The 12,007-nt window shown below is 36.1% G+C and overlaps 1 protein-coding gene across 3 annotated transcripts in view; it reads left to right on the forward strand.

The window, feature by feature from the left end:
* The window catches only part of PLS3 (plastin 3), a 92,830-nt gene that overhangs the window by 17,746 nt on the left and 63,077 nt on the right, over positions 1-12,007 (forward strand). Inside the window, exon 1 of one of the 3 annotated variants that reach the window (XM_045817667.1) lies at positions 5,928-5,947. The exons of the other annotated variants lie outside the window; for them this stretch is intronic. The gene's annotated coding sequence lies outside the window, so the exon portion shown is untranslated. Of the gene's footprint in view, positions 1-5,927; positions 5,948-12,007 lie in introns of those variants that run through there. 3 annotated transcript variants of the gene reach the window in all.

The following is a 12,007-nucleotide window of genomic DNA, read 5'->3' on the forward strand; positions in this document are numbered from 1 at the left end:
ATTGCATTGATGGGTTTTAGTCCTGAGATTCTTCATTATATTAGCCTTTTATTTTTGTATTGAACAGAAGAAATATGTTTTACCCGGATTAAATACTATACTGGAGCCATGGAATGATTGTATAGGCTAAGGATGTTATGTCAGGAGTTATGTCTATAATGTTTGGGAGAGATTAATGGAAATAATGTTTAAAACAGAATATGAAGTTAATGCAAGTAGATTTTATTCCCTTTTACCTATTAATTTACTTATAGTATATTCTGTATTTAATTCCAAATTGGATTTTTAATTTAAAGTTTTTACTTTGCAATAATCGTAGAGATATTACTTATAAGAAATGGCACAGAGAGATCCTGTGTACCTTTTACCCAGTTTCCCCCAATGGTAACTTTGCAAAATAGTAGTATAATATCAATGTCAAGATATTGATAATATTGATACAGTCAAGATGCAGAAGAGTTCCATCACCACTAGAATCCTTTTTGTTACCGTTTTATAACAACAAACATCTGCTTCCTCCCCCTCCCCATCTTTACATCTGGCAACCACTGGTGTGTTCACCATTTGTATAATTCTGTAAGTTCAAAAATGTTATATAAATGGAATAATAGAATGTGTAACTTTTTCATATATATTTTTTTTTTTACTCAGCGTAATTCTCTGGAGATTCATGTAAGTGGCATATATTAATACCTTGTTCCTTTTTTTAAAGATTTTGTTTATTTTTAGAGAAAAGGGAAGGGATGGAGAAAGAGGGAGAGAAATATCAATGTGTGGCTGCCTCTCATGTGGCCCCCCTGGGGACCTGGCCTGCAACCCAGGCATGTGCCCTGACTGGGAATTGAACTGGCAACTCTTTGGTTCACAGCCCGTGCTCAATCCACTGAGCTACACCAGCCAGGGTGCCTTGTTCCTTTTTATTGCTGAGTAATATTCCATTGTATAAATATAGTTTATTTAACCATTTATCCATTGAAGGGTATTAGGCCATTTCCAGTTTTAGCTATTAAGAATAAAGCTACTATAAACATTTGTATACAAGTGTTTGTGCGAATGTAAGTTTTCATTTCTCTAGGATTAATGCCTGAAGAGTACGATTGCTGGGTTGTATGCAAGTTTCATGTTTAGTTTTCTAAGAAACTGCCCAAATGCTTTTCCACAGTGACTGTACCATTTAATCTCCCACTAGCAATGTAGGAGTGGTCCAGTTTTTCTACACTCTTGTCAGCATTTGGTATTCATTCTTTTTTCTTTTACTCATTCTGGTGGGTGTGTATGATATCCCATTTTGGTTTCATTTTGGATATCCAATGCTTAATGATGTTGAATATCTTTTCATATGTTTAATTCCCATCTCTTTATCCTCTTCAGTGAAATGTGTTTTTTTATATTTTGTCTATTTTCTACTTCTTATTTTTATTGGTTTTAGAGAAAGAGAGGAAGGGGGAGAGAAAGAGAGAGAGAGAGAGAGAGAGAGAGAGAGAGAGAGAGAGAGAGATCAATTCATTGTTCCACTTATTTATGCATTCCTCTGTTGCTTCCTGTATGTGCCCTGACTGCTCACATTGAACCTGCAACCTTGGAGTATCAAGACAACACTCTAGCCAAATGAGCTTCCCGGCCAGGGCTATTTGGCCTATTTTCTAATTGGTTTGTTTATTTTGAATGTTGAATTTTGAGAGGTATTTATATATTCTAGATAATAATCCTTTGCAGATATGTGGTATATAGCTATTTCCTCCTACTCTGAAGCTTGTCTTTAAGTCCTCTGAACAAGGTCTTTATAGAGCAAAAATTTGTTTTGATGAGGCCAAAGTAGTATTTCCTTTTATGGATTGTCTTTTTTGGTGTCATATCAAAGACTTCAGAAAACCTGGTTCCTGAAGAATTTCTCAAACATTTTTCTAGCCCTAGCCAGGTAGCTCAGTTGGCTACAGCATTGTCCCTGTATGCCAAGGTTGTGGGATTCAGTCCCTCCCTGGTCAGGGCACATACAAGAATCAACCACTGAATGCATGAATAAGTGGAACAACAAATTGATGTTTCTCTCTCTCTCTCTCTCTCAAATCAATAAAAAGTGAAAAATAAAAAAATAAAAAAATTTTCTAAAGTTGTATGGTGTTATGTTTCACATTTAAGTATGTGACCTAATTTTGAGTTTATTTGTATGTAAAGGTATGAGGTTTAGGTCAGAGTTAATTTTTTTCCTAATGGTTGTCCAATTGCTCCAGCACCATTCCTCCATTAACGTGCTTTCACATCCTTGTCTAAAAGCAGTTGAGCATATTTGTGTAGGTCTACTTCTGGCTTCTGTGATCTGTTCCATTGTTCTGTGCCTATTGCTCTGCCAATACCACATTGTCTTGATTGCTGTAGTTACAAGTGAGGGATTCCACTCACTTTATTTTTCAATATATTTTACCTGTTCTAGGACCTGTTGTTTTCCACATAAAATTTTTGGAATAAACTGGTCTATGATTAGAAAAAACTGTGCTGGGATGTTGATAGGAATTGTATTATTAAATTAGAATTTTAAGATTGTATATATAATATTAAGTTAAAATGGTAAATTCCATTAAGGGAGACAATTTAATTTCTTCTATAATTTCATGGTAGGTCTTATTTTCTAAAGTCTTGCCTAAATCATAAATATATGATTTTTAAATCACTGAATAAGTATCAAGTGGTTGTTTCTTGTCAGATATAACTTGGATGTCTTCTTTTAATGGCCAAAATGGAAGCATTCCCCTCCAAAGGATGACACATTCTTGATTTAGGTATATAACTTTCAACTTCTAAATTATTGATCTGTTTCTGAATTTAAAAAATTTTAAAGGGTTATATCTAACAAATTTTTAAGACCACCCATTAGATTTCTATTTACAAGATTCCTAAACTTATTGTTGTGCCTTAATGACAGTATGGTTTATTTCTTCTGTTGCCTCAAACAGATGCATTTCCTCAAATAGCAAAATATAACATGCCACTAGCATTGGGATTTAGGGTATTGGAGTTTGAGATGCATTTGTTGTTGAAGAATAGTAAATAAAAGTTTTCACATTAAAAATGTGTATTCTCATGCTTTGATTATACAAAATAACATTTTTTAAATTACAAACATCTTAATTTAAAACAGACTCTTGGAAACTATAAGTGTAAAAAAAAGAAAAAGTAAAAAGAACTATTTAATAACTGTTAAGGCACCCCCCAAAAAACCCTTTTGGGTTTTTCCTATTGTTTTTATTATAAATTGGCTTTTATTACTTTAATAAAGTACAAAGTACAGCAAAAGTAGATTTACAGTTGTTCATATGGAAAATAATATGATAATTAGTAAATAATACAAGAATAAATTGCTTTGCACACTCACAACTGTCAACCTACTTTTGTCACACCCTGTATATCAGTGGCAGCCTATAACATGAATATGGTATTAAGTATCTAGACTTAGAAAGCAGGAATTTAAAAAAATCACAGTCTAGTTATACTACATTAAGTACAGTTTACAGAATTACTTCCCAATAATGAAAACTTATAACCTGTGGTTCATAGTTCAAGTGTAATAATTACAGTGAAATCAACTGTCACTAATATCAGCGATTTGTTATTCTGAAAATGATTTTAAAAAATAAACAGCCCTGCCTGGTGTTGAGCATGGACCTGCAAACCAAAGGGTCATGCCACAAACCAGTCATGTGCCCTGACTGGGTTCAATTTCCAGTCCGGGCACATGCCTGGGTTCTGGGCCAGGTCCCCAGTAGAGGACGTGCAAGAGGCAACCACACATTGCTGTTTCTCTCTCTCTCTCTTCCTCCCTTCCCCCTCTCTAAAAATAAATAAATAAAATCTGTAAAAAATAAACAAACAAAAAACAACAAACAAAATATCAGGGATTTGTTTCTTCTCCAGCTACTCCTAACTTTGTTTAGGTAATAGTCACAGCTACAGAAAATGTACAGCTATATATCCTGTGATTGAAAACAGTGTAATTTAAGGGAGAAAGCAGGACAGGAGTTAATAAAGTAGGTTTACAGTTGTTCATATGGAAAATAATACAATAATAAATAATACAAGAATAAACTTTCCCATTCTCACAGCTGTAAACCTACTTTTGCCCACCCCTGTATAATGGTACTCATCATAAGCAGGTATCTCAATTTGTTTCTTCACATATGAGTTATCTGTATTTTTATATTTATTTGATCTAATAAATGGCTTTTGCTTCTTTTCCCCCAAGCGTTGTTTAAATATACAATATTATTTTCCTTTATTTTTATTGTTGACACTATTGTCCCCAATTTCTCCCAACTTTGCCAGCCTCCACCCAGCCCTTACTCCCCCTTCCCCCTCACTATCGCCACACTGTTGTCTGTGTCTATGGATTATGCATATATGTTCTTTGGCTAATGTGTTCACCTTCTTTCACCCAGTCCCCTCTCCCTTCTCCCCTCTGACAGCTATTAGTATGTTCCATTGGCTTATTTCACTTTGCATAATAGTCTCCAGTTCCATCCATGCTGTCACAAAGGGTAAAATTTCCTTATTTTTATGGCTGAGAAGTATTCCATTGTGTAAATGTGTACCAAAGCTTTTTTAACCACTCATCTACTGATGGGCACTTGGGCTGCTTCCAAATTTTGGCTATTGTAAATAATGTTACTCTGAAGATAGGGGTGCATGTATTCTTCTGAATTGGTGTTTCAAGATTCTTAGAATATATTCACATAAGGAGGATCACTGGGTCGAAAGTCAGTTCCATTTTTAATTTTTTGAGTAAACTCCATCCTGTTTTCCACAGTGGCTTTACCAGTCTGCATTCCCACCAACAATACACTGGGGTTTCCTTTTCTCCACATCCTCGCCAGCACTAATTGTTTGTTAATGAGAGACCTTTAAAAGCTCATTTTCTGAAGCAGTAAAATCTTAGAGCCAGAGAGCTAAGGATAGCCTACCCCATCAAAAGAACCATGCTAATGGCTTTATGAAGTTTTTGAGATAGTATGGTACCAGGGAGAGGGATAAACTGGGAAAGGTAAGGGTAACTTCTTACCTTACTTGCGCGGATGACTTTTGGCTAACAATATGATTTTTAGTAAGTGAAGGCCACAAAAGCCATTTGATTTGTGGTGGAATTAATTATACTGTGGCTTTATTAGCTATACAGTACCTCCCCCATCTGTAGTTTTACTTTTTGTGGTTTCAGTTACCCGCTGTCAGTTGAAATATGAAAATATTAAATGGAAAATTCTATAAATAAATAATTCATAAGTGTTAAATTTGCACCATTCTGAGTAACATGATGAAATCTGTCACCATCCACTCCAGTCCACCAGGGGATGTGCATCATCCCTTTGTCCATCATACCCACACAGGATATGCTCCCCACCTGCTAGTCACTTATCATACCAACTATTTCAGGATTATTACAGTGCTTGGGTTCAAGTAACCCTTATACTTAGTAGCCTAACATTATGTCACAATACCTCTGTCATTCACATCACTTCATCTCATCACATAGGCATCATCACATTATGTTACCACGTGGGCATTGTTGTTTGAATAGAAAGGGATATGGCATTACATTATTTCTGCTGTCAGTCTTAAGGAGAAATGTTCAGGATTCTGTGTTGGGCCAAACTTAACAATGACCATTATGTGTTGTTGTTGAATTAAACTATCTCTTGAGATTAGATTTTTTTTTAAATTAAGCTAATAACACCTTAATGCAACATAACTAAAGATGTTAACATAACCAGAGAAGAATGGGTAAAAGTAGAAAACAGTGCAATTGTTGAATTATTCCTGGCAAAGGAACCCTAAACTAGGTAAAGGTAGTGAGTGTTTACTTATCTAAAAAAGCAATTCCAAAAGTATTCACATACACAAATTTCGATTTTTCAGCTAGAACTTCAAGTGGAGCTGTTCCTGACACACTCCCAATGAAATGGTATTATTTTATGTTGTGTTTTGAAAGTGTATATATATGCTTGCAAGAATTACATGGAAGAATGAAACTAACAACGTACTTGATGTTTCTTAAAGTGAATATTGACAATCTTAAAGACATTTTATTGAACAATGAGGCAACAAATTTTCTCTGAGAACATGTTGCCACAATCACAGTGGTGGAAAATATTTCACATGCAAACATATGTGAATGTCTTCATGAATGTGTTTAACACTTTGAAGTGATGGCAACATCTGGTAACAAGTGGAAGTCAGTGTCTTATAAACTGTGGCTTCATGTTACCACTTCATTTGAATTAGTCGTTTAAAGGGATTTTTATGTCTTCCTAAAAACTGACAAGGTTAATTTTGGACTAGGGCAGGCAGGCAGGAAATGCTAAAACGGCTTTCTTTTGAAGGTTTGGCTATTCCTTATGAGGTAAAAAAGTAGTCACTTTAAAGGTTAGAAAGGTAAGGTAGTGATGTCTTGACAACTGCTATTTTCCCTTCTTTTCTGTGTAGCAAATTTGATGGAACAATTCAAAGTTCTTTGTACTTTCCACCCCACTTCTTTTCGCAGAAATGCTTTTATTTTCTAAAAGTGAAGGATTTTTGAAAATCATTTTAACTGAAAAATATTATGGATTTGGCGTCACTGGGAAGATATAACGTCTCATTTTTTTGGCCACATAAGCTCTCAGAAATTACCCTATTTTGTAGAGTTATCCAGTGGGACAAGAGTAGATGCCTTTTATATTTATTTTATTTGCATTAAAAGGGCTAAATGTTTGCTCTTGATTATGTAATAAACCACTGTAGCAAACAACAATGAGTTTAGTTCCTTTAGGAGGCAACATCATTACCATGAATTCATTTAACAAATACTGAGTGTCTACCCTGTGCCAAGCACTGTTCTAAATGCTTGAGATAGATTGTTGAAGACAAATCACTGTCTTCGTAGAACGTAATAAATATAAATAGTAAGACAGAGCAATGTAAAATAATTTAATGCTATCATTCTGCTTTTAATGACCTTCACTGAATGAGTTTTGAGAGCTGTCACACATTTTATCTGAAGTCTGAATAGGAAAAAATTGACAATTTGTTTGAAATATATGGCAGTAAGCTGAAGCTGATAATTAATTTGATTTTTTAAAAATTTTATGTTTTGATTACAGTTTGACTTTTTGATTCTCACTGTTATTTTTTTTTAATTATCAGTGATCAGAGTTATAATTAGACCCTTTAAGTAACTGAGGAATGTTATGAGACTAACTTGTGGCTTTATTCTTTAGATGGGCTTAATTTGGGGAGAAGATGATGGTGAAAGGATGTAGTAGCCCTGGAAATTGGTGTTAAAGTATGGCATATGTAAACTTTGTCTTCTGTCATATGAAGAATTATACAATACTTAATGCATTTAATGTGTACTGTGGAAAATGAATGTACTGCTCAGTTATTTTTGCCTGTATGAATAGTACAAAAGCTTACTCAAAGGAGATGACAGGATGGTTCCTGTTCTGAAGTGAAATAAGATGATGGGTTGTGGTGAAAAATGATGTGATCATGCCCATATTTGCTCATATCTCTAATTTGTTTCTTTTTATAGAGGAAAACCAAAGACAGTCTCATTTCTTATTTATTGTTTCCTTTTTGTATTTTCTCTTTTTTCTTTATTTTCTTTTCATGCCACTTTTTCTTTTTCTCTTAAAATTTCATTGTAATGCTTTGTAATTTAGTTGGTTTAAGCCGTGCTTTGCAATAATATTAGTACCCCTTAGGATGGGCATTGTGGAGGCATTATACCCATGTTAGAGAATCAATTACATATATGGAAACATACTCTGAGCACCTTGGGTGTGAAACCTTTATGTTTCCTGATGCCATCTAATACAATGCCTTTTACAGAGTGAACTATAGTCACCACAGGTGTCTTTTTTAAAAATATATTTTACCAATTATATTATTACAGTTGTCCAATTTCCCCCCTTTTATTCTCCTTCCCCTCTCCCTGTTTAGTTCATGTGCGTGGGCCATACATACAAGTTCTTTGACTTCTACATTTCCCATACTGTTCTTAACCTCCCCCTGTCTATTTTCTACCTACCATCGATGCTACTTATTCTTTGTACCTTCTCCCCCTCTCTCCCCCTCCCACTCCACCACTGATAACCCTCCACGTGATCTCCATTTCTGTGGTTCTGTTCCTGTTCTAGTTGTTTGCTTAGTTTGTTTTTGTTTTTAGGTTCAGTTGTTAATAGCTGTGAGTTTGTTGTCATTTTACTGTTTATATTTTTTATCTTATTTTCTTGGATAAGTTCCTTTATCATTTCATATAATAAGGGCTGGGTAATGATGAACTCCTTTAACTTGACCTTATCTGGGAAGCACTTTATCTGCCCTTCCATTCTAAAGGATAGCTTTGCTGGATAGCATAATCTTGGATGTGGGGCCTTGCCTTTCATGACTTTGAATACTTCTTTCCAGCCCCTTCTTGCCTCCAAGGTTTCTTTTGATAAATCAGCTGATAGTCTAATGGAAACTCCTTTGCAGGTAACTCTCTTTCTCTTGCTGCTTTTAAGATTCTCTCCTTATCTTTAATCTTGGCTAATGTAATTATGATGTGCCTTGATGTGTGCCTCCTTGGGTCCAACTCCTTTGGGACTCTCTGAGCTTTCTGGGCTTCCTGAAAGCCTATTTCCTTTGCCAGATTGGGGAAGTTCTCCTTCATTATTTTTTCAGCTAAGTTTTCAATTTCTTGCTCTTCCTCTTCTCCTTCTGGCACCCCTGTGATTTTGTATGTTGGAACATTTAAAGATGTCCTGGAAGTTCCTAAGCCTCTCCTCATTTTTTTGAATTCTAGTTTCTTCAATTCTTTTCTGTTTTTCCTTCTGTTACAAATTGTTTATTTGAGTCCCAGTTTCCTTCCTCTTAACTGTTGGTTCCCTGTACATTTTCCTTTATTTCACTTTTCATATCCTTCATTTTTTCCTCTAAGTTGCGACCAAATTCAACCAATTCTGTGAACATCCTGATTTCCAGTGTTTCAAACTGTGCATCTGATAGGTTGGCTATCTCTTCATTGCTTAGTTGTATTTTTTCTGGAGCTTTGATCTGTTCTTTCATTTAGGCCTTTTCTTTTTGTCTCAGCATGCCTGTTATGTAGTAAGGGGCAGAGCCTTAGGTGTTCACTAGGGTGGAGCAACACACGTTGGTGCGTTGTGATGCTGTATGTGGGGTAGGGGTCTGAGAGGGAACAGTGCCTCTTGCTCTGCACTCTGCCAGCTTTCAGTCACTTCCTCTGCCACCCACAAGCAAATGGGCCCTTCTGGTGCTGATTCCTGGGTGGGTGGGCTTATGCACATTTTGGGCCCTGTGGGTCTCTCCAAGGAACTCTTCTGTGAGGCTGGGAGTTTCTCCCACTGCCGCCTCAACCCCCATAGGTGTTTTCAGTCAGAAGCTTTGAGGCTTTATTTCCCCATTCTGGAACCATGGGTTGTGTGATCTATCTTGCTCCTCAGTTGTTCCTCCTGGTTTATCAGCATGTGAATGTGAGACTGCCCGGTCTGCAAGCCACCACCTTGCCTGCTTGGCTAGTCGCTGCCTGTGGCTAGTCCTCTCCACCTGGCTGTCCATCTCCTTCCCTCCTATCGGTCTCAATGAATGTATCTTCTTTAAGTGCTTGATTGTTGGACTTCCATACAGTTTGATTTTCTGACAATTCTGGTTGTTTTTTGTTTTTAAATGTGTTGTTGTCCTTCTTTTTAGTTGTGCGAGGAGGCACAGCATGTCTACCTATGCCTCCATCTTGGCCAAAGGTCCACAGGTGTCTTTTAAATAGGTTCCTTGCCTTATGTGTAGGTCAGTTGATAATTTGGACAAGGTTTATAATTTAATATGTAATAAGGCATCCTATTCTAAAATGTTGACAGAGTTCATTACTTTGTTACACAAATACAGAGCTAATGGAGACGTATTGGAGACACAGCCCTTGGAATATTAAAATTAGGATATTTTGTGGCTTTTCCCCATACCCAGTATGTAAAAGATGATTACATAAACCAGATCTACTTGATTATTAATGCTGACACATCAATGCAACAGGAAGTTTCTGCACCTAATACTGTTTCTACTATAAATTTCCTGAACTTTCCAGTATAGTTCAAAATTATAGTAGTAATTTCCTGCATGTTAATTTGGTACCTGTTTTATGTTAGATCTCTTTGCTTCAATTTTTTGCTCACTTTGGGTGTTATCTATTAGTTTTTTTTGCTTTTTTTTTTTTGCTTTCTAAATTAGGAAGATGGTTAAAAACCTGTTTCATTAAAGGAAAATAGATGTTATTGAGGTGTGTCCTTAAGCCCAGTAAGAGAGGCCTCTACTGTGCTTTTCACATATGGGAAGACTATACCTGGTACTGGGTGTGGTGGAGGGCATGACATTTGAATGAGAGTTGGAAGAGACATTAAAAATACTGTATCTGGATCTTGGTTCTAACTGTATATTACACTGATATGTCTATGAAACTCATGCAGCATAGGTTGTATCTCTTTCCTTTCCACCCTGAGGGCCATGTGTGTCCACAGGTGCATGTGTGTGAACTTTTAACTTTATGGATTTCTTTGGGGAGAGAGAGAGATTGAGAGATTGAGAGCCTTATCTCTACAGATAAAACATAAGTTTGTTTCCATAGGCTTTCCTTGGCATTCATCATGATGAATTTTAAATAAGGTGTAAAAGTTGTTTTCATTTTGTGGCCTATTTATAAAACTGTGAAATGTATTACACAACCCTTGCCATTATCTTCTGTTCCAAAACCAATTTTCATTACCCACAGTAAAAATTCAAATTCTGTTAATATACACACATGCACATACACAAACACTCCTCCTCCCACCCACCCCACACAGCAAACATTACCTCAGATGATGAGTGAAACATTTAGAAGGTTACAAAATGGTCCAAAGATTAAAACTGGTTGAACTATTGATGTGATAGGACAGTCTTTTAGGAAATGTTGTAATGGTTAATAAGGTGAAGCTATGCATTTCCAAAGGGGTATACATTCCTAGAAAAATTTGACCATAATGTTTTTAGTTTAAATGAATTCTGTAATAATATAGTGAATAGATTTTAAAATCAGTGACTTAGTGTTGATAGGTTTCACTATGATCAAAGATGAACCTTAGAGTTCAGAAGGCTAGAAAGCATATACATTCCAGATGAATAAGAAAGGGAAAGTCAAGGAAGCCATTTCTAGGTAGCCTTATCATTGAGGAAGTTAATAGCACTTGAGACAGACCCATCTAAGTGGTTTGAAGTGACACGTGTGGCTGAAGAAAAAGTAAGGCTGGAAACATCCACCGTCTCTGATCTAGCTAATGCTGATACTGTCTTCTTAATTGAGGCAGTTGCCTGTGCCCCAATTTTCTCTGTAAATTGCATGATAATACATACATGTATATCCTTCTGGGTAGCTCAAGTGCTTGAGAGTTACTTGCTATCTCATATATTCCCTGATAGGCAGAAGTCAGATAGTACTATGCTTGTTTTGCAAATGGTGAAATTGAGACTTGGGAAAGTTGAACAGGCTTCATGCAGTGAGTGAGTCAGCAACAAAGATATGGGAAAACATGTCCTCTGGCTCCTGCCACTATATTCCTTCTGTTCTGGATTGTGTTGCCTTTTGATGTTTTATGGGGTTTTTGTGATTGATGAAATAAGTTAAATTTATTAAGGAAATAAAATGTAATCCAGTGTCTGTTAATGGTGGTTAGTGATGAGGACAGGAGAACACTCTGCCTCCTTAACGTGGACTACCAGATACTTTTCACAAGTGGATGCAGTGTGAGTCATCTTCTTATTCTGGGAAATTCAGTATATTATGATAAAATGTTTCACTGTGTTTCCTTTATATTATTTATAAAGGACTGGAGTAGCCATTATCTCACTTTCATTCCTAACAGGCAGATAGAGCAGATGATGTTATGCCTGTTGTATCCCAGGTACATTATAAAAGTGGCTGCCACTTACTGAGCACCTTGCTGGAGCCAGATCCTCT

This window comes from Phyllostomus hastatus, unplaced genomic scaffold (genome assembly GCF_019186645.2).
Source record: "Phyllostomus hastatus isolate PE091 unplaced genomic scaffold, TTU_PhHast_1.1 phas_scaffold_28, whole genome shotgun sequence".
In the NCBI taxonomy this organism is placed as follows: domain Eukaryota; kingdom Metazoa; phylum Chordata; class Mammalia; order Chiroptera; family Phyllostomidae; genus Phyllostomus; species Phyllostomus hastatus.